This window comes from Trichomycterus rosablanca, chromosome 5 (assembly GCF_030014385.1).
Source record: "Trichomycterus rosablanca isolate fTriRos1 chromosome 5, fTriRos1.hap1, whole genome shotgun sequence".
Taxonomy (NCBI): Eukaryota; Metazoa; Chordata; class Actinopteri; order Siluriformes; family Trichomycteridae; genus Trichomycterus; species Trichomycterus rosablanca.
The window spans coordinates 50,610,634-50,623,076 of record NC_085992.1 but is presented as its reverse complement, the minus strand read 5'-3'; positions in this window follow the sequence as shown (position 1 = coordinate 50,623,076).

Sequence of the window (12,443 nt, the reverse complement as noted above, 5' to 3'; positions counted from 1 at the left end):
TGAAGACTGAAATCAGGGGGTGTTTCAACACACACAGAGAGAGAGAGAGAGGAATAATGAATAAATAAAACAGATGTGTGTGAGAGGATCTGCATGAATCTGTGCACACTCGTACAACAGCATGGTTGGGTAATAACAACACTAATACTCTAATAATGAGTTATAACAACACTAATACTCTAATAATGAGTTATAACAACACTAATACTCTAATAATGAGTTATAACAACACTAATACTCTAATAATGAGTTATAACAATGCTAATACTCTAATAGTGTTCTGGAAGTGCCGTTGAGTTTTAAAGACGTTGAATTTCAAGGTATTTTTCCCCATAAGGATGTTTGGGAAACCTGTTAATGCGTCCATGGTCCCGTGGAACTGCAGATATTTTAGTCTCATGTAAAATAATGAGGTTGTTTTTGACTTATACACTGAAAATAACACAAATATAATATAAACACACTGAAATACAATTACAAACAGTTAAACATCAATAAAAATACAATAAAAGCTGCGCTTTAGCTTTATTATGCTTTTTAATGGTGGAGATGCTTGATCTTGGAATACTGTATTCCCTTCAGCACCGGCGCATTCACATAAGAAGTGACAAAACCTATGAAGTGTGACGGGGGCGCACAAAACTTAGCGTGACTTATTGTAGTAAAACAGCGAGTGAGGAATGTGATTAGTGGAGGAACTTATGAGCAGTAATAATGAAGAGAAGTTTAGTGCTCCTGTCTCCTTCTTTTACTACATTAAACCACGTTAAGCTTTATTTTCAACCAGAAGCGTTTTAGACTCTGGGAGAAGCCAGGGTGTTAAAAATCCAGATAAACACCGATACATGTGGAGCTGTAACCCTGGATCATCTCATACACACATTTTGAAAAAGTTTTACCGTTCAAGCCGGGTGCTGAATAAAGCGGCTGTTCATTGTTAATTTGAAATTAAATAAATAATTTTTTTTTTTAAAGTTAAACATGTCAAACGTCGAGTTTCAGAGATTTAGAGTTTATGGGATGTCGAGTTACAAGGTACCACTGTACTCTAATATTGAGTTATAACAACACTAATACTCAAATAATGGGTTATAACAACACTAATACTCTAATACTGGGTTATAACAACACGTATATTCTAATACTGGGTTATAACAACACTAATACTCTAATAGTGGGTTATAATATCACTAATACTCTATTAGTGGGTTATAACAACACTAATACTACTCTAATAATGGGTTATAACAACACTAATACTCTAGTGGTGGGTTGTAACAACAGTAATAGTGGGTTATAAAAACATTAATACACTAACAGTGGGTTATAACAACACTAATACTGTAATAATGGGTTTTAACAACAATAATAATCTAAATGTGGGTTTTAATTACATTACTACTCTAATACTGGGTTATAACAACACTAATACTGTTAATGTGTTACTATAAAATAATAAAACATTATTCAATCAACAGTAACTTTATATTTTCAGAATGACACAAACATTCACTTTAATTAAAATAATTGGATAGTTAATAATGGTTTAATTCTTTAAATAAGACCATTAAAGAAGCTTGGTGACACTGAGACATGTTAAAAAGTATAAAATTAAACATGTACTTTGCTATGTTGTTATGTCTCCTATATTAAATGTAAACCAGAAATGAAATCAGTATAAATAATTGTATATTTAGGGAGGAGGCACCTGGTGGTCCTGTCTCATGGACCCAACATAACTGTCCCTCATAATAATAAGACTTAAGTGACTGATTTGTATCTCATGTGGCTTCTCAATATATTTTAAGAATGTGTTATTCTGTATGTTGTAAAAACGTATTATGTTTAGCAGTGTTTTTAATCCTCAACCATTAATATTCTGCCACTAATCTTCACTCAATACTTACAGAAGTGGAACTGAAGCTTCACAGAGCACCAAAGCAAGAGGACGAACATGTTTTACATCACTATGTTGTGGAGATCAAGTGTAATATGTGAACTGGTGATGCACTCTGAATATTCAATTTAAATTTCCATTCATGTGCATTTCCTGTGAATGCTGAATAGAAAAAAAGAAAAATGTAAAGTGTCCTTAGAACTAAAGGTTAGATTTTTTTTTTAATGAGAGTGTTAGATTACAATAATAAAGCATTTATTTTAAATACCCTTCATTCTGGAGCTGACTATATAATATTTTTACAATATTTACAAAAAAAATAGTTTTTTTCTTTCCAAGCAAGATTTAAAAATGAAGTGTGTTAGTATATACAGTGTACGCGACATTTCAAGTTTCAAATTTTTATTTGTCACATACAGGTCAGACATGGTATAACTATAGCAGTGAAATGCTTTAACAACTGCCTGGTCACATTAGTACTAAATAAAAGAGAAAAAGAACACGTAGAGTACAAAAAATACAGAAAAGTTTAAGTGATACAAAACTTAAGTAAAAACAGTGTCCGTAAAGTGCAAACCAGGGTTGTGCAATGGTGAGAAATGACTACATGTAGGTGTCCATATGTGAATGCATGTGCACATCTACATGTGCACTTACATACGCTCATACACATATATATACACATCAATGCATACACATATTTATATATACAGTATATACAGTACATGTCTGTATATATACACAAGTCTGTATCTGTATTGTGAGTGGGTGCTCCTACTCGCTAATCTGGTTGAGGGCCTGAATAGATTGTGGAAAGAAGCTTCTTCTCATCCTTGCTGTCTTGGCCTTTAAGAAGCAAATATATATATACAGTATATATATATATATATATATATATATATATATATATATATATATATATAAATTTACTTTTATTTAATTATTTAATTTATATATTATATATATACAGTGTATATATTAGTTATTTATATATATATATATATATATATATATATATATAAATATATATATATATATATATATATTAATTTACTTTTATTTTATTATTTTATTTATATATTCTGTATATACACTGTATATACGTATATTACTTCTTTATATATATATATATATATATATATATATATATATTAATTTACTTTTATTTTATTATTTTATTTATATATTCTGTATATACACTATATATACACACGTATATTACTTCTTTATATATATATATATATATATATATATATATATATATATTAATTTACTTTTATTTTATTTTATTTATATATTGTTTATATTCTGTATATATTACTCCTTTATATATATATATATTAATTTACTTTTATTTTATTATTTTATTTATATATTCTGTATATACACTATATATATACTGTATATATATATATATATATTATTTACTTTTATTTTTTTAATTAATTTATATATTGTGTATATTCTGTATATATTACTTATGTATATATATGTATATACACAGTATATATATACAGTATATATATATATATATATATATATATATATATATATATATATATATATATATATATATATATATATATATATATATATAAATTAACTTTTATTTCATTATTTAATTTATATACTCTGTATGTACACTGTATATATATTACTTCTTTATATATATATATATATATATATACATTAATTTACTTTTATTTTGTTATTTAATTTATATATGGTGTATATTCTGTGTATATTACTTATTTATTTATATATATATATATATATATATATATATATATATATATATATATATATATATATATATTAATTTACTTTTATTTTATTATTTTATATATATATATATATATATATACTGTTAAATTTATATATATATATATATATATATATATATATATATATATATATACATTAATTTATTTTTATTTTATTATCTTATTTACTTTTTTAATGTTTTTTTTTTTTACAGTCTCACTTTGCACTGTTCAACAAAAGGACGTTTAATTTATTTTAAAAAAAAAACATCTAATACAAGCCAGAGATTTTATTAAGGGAACAAAGTGAACAGTTTGCTGTAACCTTCATGATCTACAATTAAGGTCAATAAGCGTAAATGAGGGCAAAACTGTAACTTACAGATATTAAGAACAGTGAGAGGGTCGAAAGCTGCACAGATGAAACATGAAGAAGTTAAAGGTGTTATAATACAAAGAATGGACAGAGAAATACATTTAATAACATTATATTATATTAATATATTATTCTACTAATATTATATTAATCATTATTATATCGGTTTTCATTATGACCATGAATTCAATGTTAATAACACTCTTATAACAATGTTAATTAAGGTCGTCTGCATCTGCTAGTTTACTAACTAACATTTCTTAATTATACTTTATAATTAGTCAATCTAAATTTAACAAATGTAATCTTAAACCTTAAATTCAATTCAAACATAAATATAAATGTAATATATTTAAATTATGAAGAATTGCATTTTTTTCTTTGCTGTGGTATTATACTTTAAGCTAGATTTATACCTATAATCTTTTACCTATATGTTTTATAGAAACTATTTACTGGGTCTGAGTCGTATGTAGCATCACATCACACATCAGTGTGGTTTTATTTTATTTATGGTGGAAGCTTTCAGGTTAAGAGAAAACGTTTGTATTCTCTGTGTTTTGTAATGGGGAAAAAAATGTATGATATACCATCATATCATAAAACAACATAAATAATGTTGTAATATCAACATTATCTGTTTAATATTCTTTAACTTGTGTCTCCTCGTTCCATTTATCTGGTCACTTCTGCACTTTAACTGTATTATATGTAAATCATCTCTATCCTACACTTCTGGTTCAATGCTGCTGCATTTCATCAGCTCTGTACTTGTTTACTCTGCACAGTGACAATAAAGCTGAATCTAATCTAATGTAATCTAATGTAATCTAATGTAAATGTATTTTACAATTAAATTATAATAAAAAAAACACGTTCCACAGGGTTAGCAATGAAATGTAGGTGCATCCTGCAGTACAGCAACTATTTAAACACAAAAAACACAACAGCTGATAATACAGACACAAACACAGAGCAAAGAATGTTTATAGTGGTTAATTATTCAAATCACATTTAGGAACGATGATGTAAACTGAACTGGTGCACGTTTGATTATTTATGTTAATATATAAACTTAAGAACTAATGTTCTTGTATAGTAACAGAAGAAAAAGTAAAACCTAAACACACCGACTGCTCTGTGGTTAGAAATGACATTTGTGTGATCTTTATAATGTTAGACAAATCCTCACCCTGAGCTGTACACGTTTGGAAGGTTTCATTATAGTTATTGTTATTAAAATTTACCTTTTTATATAACAGATTAGCTTAAATGTATTATATTAATTTACTATGTTAACATTTTGTGTTGGATACCTTGTAACTCGATGTCCCCTAAACTCACAATCTTTAAAACTCAACACCCCTTGTTGAGAAATTTGTCCCCATAAACTCAACGTGTTCAGTTTGTTTTTTTAAACATTTATTTATTTAATTTCAAATTAACAATGAACAGTCGCTTTTCTCAGCGCTTCATCATCAGCGTGTGAATCTGAGCTGAAACTGCATCAGTGTGGAATAAGCATCAGATCCAGGGTTACAGCTCCACATGTATCTGTGTTTATCTGGATTCTCCTCCCTGTTTCACTTTTAAACTTGTGTTACAGCTCCAGCTTCTGAGAAACGGTGAGAATCAGAATCAGCTTCTCCCAGAGTCTAAAACGCTTCTGGTTGAAAATAAAGCTTAACGTGGTTTAATGTAGTAAAAGAAGGAGACAGGAGCACTAAACTTCTCTTCATTATTACTGCTCATAAGTTCCTCCACTAATCACATTCCTCACTCGCTGTTTTACTACAGTAAGTCACGTTAAAACAGCGAGTGCAAAAGCTATTTTGCTTTTACTGAAGGGAATCAAGCATCTCCACGATTAAGAAGCATAATGAAACAATAAAGAAGTAAAGCTAAAGTGCAGCTTTTATTGTATTTTTATTGATGTTTAACTGTTAGTAATTGTATTTCAGTGTGTTTATATTATATTTGTGTTATTTTCAGTGTTTAAGTGTCAAAAACAACCTCATTATTTTACATGAGTCTAAAATATTTGCAGCTCCACGGGACCATGGACGCATTAACAGGTTCCCCAAACATCCTTATGGGAAACCAACCCAGAACCAACTGATGTCGAGTTTCAAGGTATAGCTGTAATTTTCCACGAATCTGCCTAATTGTATCTTCATGGTTAGTGCTGCAGAGCTTGGTGTAACAGTTCAGTTTATTTTCCAATTTATCTACAAAGAAAATTAATAAATAATTTAAAGAAGAACCCAAACCTAAAGCAAATTCAGGATTATTTAGAGGGTAAAACACTTACCACGAGCTTTTAGCTATTCAGATTTGATGTGAAATAGCCAGGGTTTATATGATATATTATAAGATTATTAAATAAATCAAGAAAAATATGCAAATGTGGATATTAAATCTGACAAATGTTAGCCAAAAGAATTACATCTGAGAGGACAGCTTTAATTTAAATAAGATAGTAAATATAGACGTGTTACATTTAGAGAATAGGGTTTTGTTGTATTATTTTGACACTTTTAGAACCTTTACACTCATTTTTCTTCCTTGTAATAATAATAAAACATCAGCCGAGTCGCTAAACTGTCTAAAATTTTGTGAACTGTCTGGAAAACCTAAATAAAATAAAAGTGAATGTTTCACTGAGCTGCGTTTGTGTCCTCAGATCTCTAGAAAACATCAGATTTCAGGCCTTTGTTCCAGCACACAACACAAACGTTTACGAGGACAGAAATGAATCAGACTCGATGTGAAAGAACGAACGACAGACCTGATGTAACGACGCTAATACCCGTTCGCCTCTCTCGCTTCTCTCATCTTACTATTGCTCATCTCTTCTTCATGTTTTACAACCTGTTCCCTGCCGCCTCTTCCCCTCCTTCACTCTCTCGGTCTCTCTCAAGTGCCGCCGTGTCGGTTTACCATGCCGTATGGGTGTCGACCGGCCCGTAAAGGCTGGTTGGATCACAAAAAATCCCCACGACACCTCCAGGAGCCTCGATTATGATTCACTGTATTTCAGTACGATTGGAAAGTGAGTCAAACAACCTGTTTTTTACTCCAATTTCATTTAAATTTGGAAGTGATGAAACGTTTTCAATAATTACTTCATATTTCATATTATAATGCGCTCATACAGTCGAATACAGAATATTACTGTCAAATAAACAAATAATAAATAAATAAGACAATAACACAATTTTAAAACAACTTTAACAATGTTAAAATCTTTTTTAACACTTTTATGTTTTATTTTCGGTTTACTTGAGCGTATAGAAACTCCAACGCTGTTATTCATCTTCCTGTTTTAGTAGAGTGTAAATTTAACATACTGCTCAACTTCATTTCATTTATTAATTAACATCCATTCCGGCATTTCAGGCCTGTAACACATTCCAAAAAAAGTTGGGACAGTAAAGCATTTACCACTTTGTAATGTTTTGGCACCGAGGAGACCAAGTGATTTAGTGTTTCAGCTTTTATTTTGTCACACCCCCACACCATGACAGACCCTGGTACTGACACACCCCCATACCATGACAGACCCTGGTACTAACACACCCCATACCATGACAGACCCTGGTACTGACACGCCCCATACCATGACACACCCTGGTACTGACACCCCCATACCAGGACAGACCCTGGTACTGACACACCCCCATACCATGACAGACCCTGGTACTAACACACCCCATACCATGACAGACCCTGGTACTGACACGCCCCATACCATGACACACCCTGGTACTGACACCCCCACACCATGACAGACCCTGGTACTGACACACCCCCATACCATGACAGACCCTGGTACTAACACACCCCATACCATGACAGACCCTGGTACTGACACGCCCCATACCATGACACACCCTGGTACTGACACCCCCCATACCATGACAGACCCTGGTACTGACACGCCCCATACCATGACAGACCCTGGTACTGACACACCCCCATACCATGACAGACCCTGGTACTGACACACCCCATACCATGACAGACCCTGGTACTGACACGCCCCATACCATGACAGACCCTGGTACTGACACACCCCCATACCATGACAGACCCTGGTACTAACACACCCCATACCATGACAGACCCTGGTACTGACACGCCCCATACCATGACAGACCCTGGTACTGACACACCCCCATACCATGACAGACCCTGGTACTGACACACCCCCATACCATGACAGACCCTGGTACTGACACGCCCCATACCATGACAGACCCTGGTACTGACACACCCCATACCATGACAGACCCTGGTACTGACACACCCCCATACCATGACAGACCCTGGTACTGACACACCCCATACCATGACAGACCCTGGTACTGACACACCCCCATACCATGACAGACCCTGGTACTGACACGCCCCCATACCATGACAGACTCTGGTACTGACACACCCCCATACCATGACAGACCCTGGTACTGACACGCCCCCATACCATGACAGACCCTGGTACTGACACACCCCCATACCATGACAGACCCTGGTACTGACACACCCCATACCATGACACACCCTGGTACTGACACCCCCATACCAGGACAGACCCTGGCTTTTGGACTTGTTGCTGATTACAGTCTGGATCCTTTTCATCTTTGGTCTTTTGATCTGACCCCAATACACGTTTCCACTGTGTGATGGTCCATCCTAGATGCCTCCGAGCCCAGAGAAGTCGACGCCGCTTCTGTACATGGTTAACATAAGGCTTCTTTTTTTGCACAGTAAAGTGTTAAGTATGATTAGTGCAGTAACTCTGTATTGTAGAGCTTGATAAAGGTTTGATAAACTAATCCCTCACCCATGTGGTTATATCAGCTAGTGTTGAGTGGAGGTTCTTGATGCGGCGACGTCTGAGGGATGGAAGATCATGAGAAATATACTATATATATACTGTATTAAATACAGAGACAAACACACAACAGTTTAATTGATCAACTTCAGTGTTTAATCGTCACACTAAAGAAAATAAAAATAAACATGTTACACTGAACAGGACAGTCATTACCATTCATGTGCGACCGAATTATTTCCCTATGCCGAATTTCTCCCACACCCCAGGTCCTGAGGATGGGCCAGAGACGACGGGGTTTAGCGCCAAACCTGAGTCTTACATACTGATTATCAACTCAATAATAAAAGTGCACTGAGGCATGATTAGGAGGGGGGGGGGGGGGGGGGGGTGCCTCAGTACCCCGAGCGGTTGGTCGGCTCTCGGCCCTCAGGTCCTGCGCTGTTCATACTAAAGCTGTTTGTATGGAGTGGAAACATGAACCGAGATGATCATTCCAGTCAACACGTGAACGCCACATACGTAAAGAGAAATACAGCCTGGATTCACCTCGGATCCGCCAACCATAATCAATCAACCATCGTTATTATAAACGAGAGGAAACGTAAATGCATAAGGTACGTCCATACCATGAAACCATCGCCGTGGCTCCGTTTATTCAGTTCTCCTGTTCTAATCATGTTTGTAACATCTTAAACATGAAATGTGCAGTAAAAATGATCCGCCTAAATAAAATAAGGAATACGTGAGCACTAACTACAAACTCTCAGCGCTGCTTCAGCTCTATAAAATTCTCTATATATCATTTTTCTTTTCAAAGCCACTCCCAAACATTTTAATCATGATTAACAGTCAGGTTTAATTTCACCTTTCACCCATCACCTTTGTTTTTTACTCTATTTACAAGCCTGGTGCAGATACGGGGGCATTCCTTTGCCGGACGCACCGTATAGTGTCGATGGTTTGCGGTGCGAGTAAAGAGTTCAGAAGCAGAACATAAATACACACATACGACGGGACGTAAACTATAAACAACACAACAACAGCAAATTAAAGGGAAATTATACACTGATCAGCCATAACATTAAAACCACCTCCTTGTTTCTACACTCACTGTCCATTTTATCAGCTCCACTTACCATATAGAAGCACTTTGTAGTTCTACAATTACTGACTGTAGTCCATCTGTTTCTCTGCATGCTTTGTTACCCCCCTTTCATGCTGTTCTTCAATGGTCAGGACCCCCACAGAGCAGGTATTATTTAGGTGGTGAATCATTCTCAGCACTGCAGTGACACTGACATGGTGGTGGTGTTTTAGTGTGTGTTGTGCTGGTATGAGTGGATCAGACACAGCAGCGCTGCTGGACTGAGAATAGTCCACCAACCAAAAATATCCAGCCAACAGCGCCCCGTGGGCAGCGTCCTGTGACCACTGATGAAGGTCTAGAAGACGAGCGACTAAAACAGCAGCAATAGATGAGCGATCGTCTCTGACTTTACATCTACAAGGTGGACCAACCAGGTAGGAGTGTCTAATAGAGTGGACAGTGCATGGACACGGTGTTTAAAAACTCCAGCAGCGCTGCTGTGTCTGATCCACTCACCCACCATGTCAGTGTCACTGCAGTGCTGAGAATGATCCACCACCTAAATAATACCTGCTCTGTGGTGGTCCTGTGGGGGTCCTGACCATTGAAGAACAGGGTGAAAGGGGGGTAACAAAGCATGTAGAGAAACAGATGGACTACAGTCAGTAACTGTAGAACTACAAAGTGCTTCTATATGGTAAGTGGAGCTGATAAAATGGACAGTGAGTATAGAAACAAGGAGGTGGTTTTAATGTTATGGCTGATCGGTGTATAAAACAATACGGTTCAATGCTTTTACTGATTTCTCATGATTGCAACAGTAAATACCTTTTTAAACGTACAGGGATCAAATCAAATTATCTTATATTTAAATAAAACTCTTTTATATTTCATTCAGCTGGAGATGAAACCAGATTGGCCGAACGCTCTGGTCAGTAACAGTACAGATCATGTACGGTGATTGTCATCGTTAGACTGGACTAAGTGATGAACGTGTGTGTCGAGTTGTACCCGAGTGGTTAAGGTACAGGACTAGTAATCGAAAGGTCGCTGGTTCAAACCCCATCACTGCCAGGTTGACACTGTTGGGCCCTTGAGCAAGGCCCTTAACCCTCAATTGCTTGGACAGTATAGTCACTGTACAGGAGTCACTTTGGATAAAAGCGTCTGCTGCAGCTCAGGTGGCGCAGCGGTAAAACACACTAGCACACCAGAGCTGGGATTGAGTGTGCGGCTCTCCGTGCACAAGGCTGATCCGCATATGAACTTGCCTCGTGCAGGTGAAAAGATGCAGTCGGCTACTGCACACGTGTCGGAGGGGCGTGTGACAGTCTGCTAAAAAAAGCGTCTGCTAGATGTAACAGGTTTGTACCCTGAAACTGCCTCTGAACAGAACAGGTCATTTAATATCATCTCAATAGCATTTGTAAATAAGAATAAATAATACTAAATAATAACTCATTATTTTTAAGCTTATGACTCTTTGAAGCACTCTCAAATCCTCCAGTAACAGTAAATGCCCAGGGTCTCGTCCCAAAATACAGTACGCCAAATTAGTGTCCCACCCACCGCGTTAGTGCTTTATCACTATGTAGTGAACAGTACGCCAAAAGTCCTGCCAAAAATATCGTTTAATGATATTATGCACTGTTAAATGACCTTCTAGCTTTTGCCTTTTAGAATTCTCAGTGATCGGTTTTAATAATAAGTAGATTTTTAGCATGAAAGACTTCCTTACATTTCTTGCAATTTATTCAACATAATTTTTAAGTGATTTTATGAACGTCACATTAATAAATTGTGAACAAGCTGGCGAGCTAACCAGCCAGTTCACTGGTCGGGGGTTCAAACAAGCAGAATTTTAGGTTTAATTATTATATTTACAGGCATATTTTATAACCATGACTCTGTGCTAAAAGGCTCCGAAGCCTAGGCTTAGTCACAGTTATTAGGCTGTAGTTTACAGTGGACCGGTACCAGTCATTTATTACCGGCCCGCACAGAAAGAATAAATACAGATCGCTACATCAGCAGTGAAAACGCTACTTTTTTTACAGGTGTTATTGCCTCCAATCACCCCTAGGTGGGAGCGGCGTCTCATTGCAGCTCATTTGAGAGTAGTACAGTTGTTCTATTTTAAATCCCCCCCACTCCTGGGGGTCTGGGAAATTATATTTTATTTGAAACCGGTCCGTGGTGCAAAAAAGGTTGGGGAGCGCTGGTTTACACCACTGTCTAATAACAAAATCACTTGCTAGATGTGACACTTTAAACTGGTGTCACTCATTTAAGGACATCACACTGAAGATAACCGTCCCACACGCCCTCATAAAGCCTGTTTGAATAATAAAAACTCTGATTTGGGCACAGATTAATCCCTGCAGTGCAGAAATATATCCTTCAGAATGAGCTATTTAAGATGGGAAGTGATGCAGTCCAGTCACCCCAGTCTTTCCCTGTAGTAGTGACACTGAAAGTGA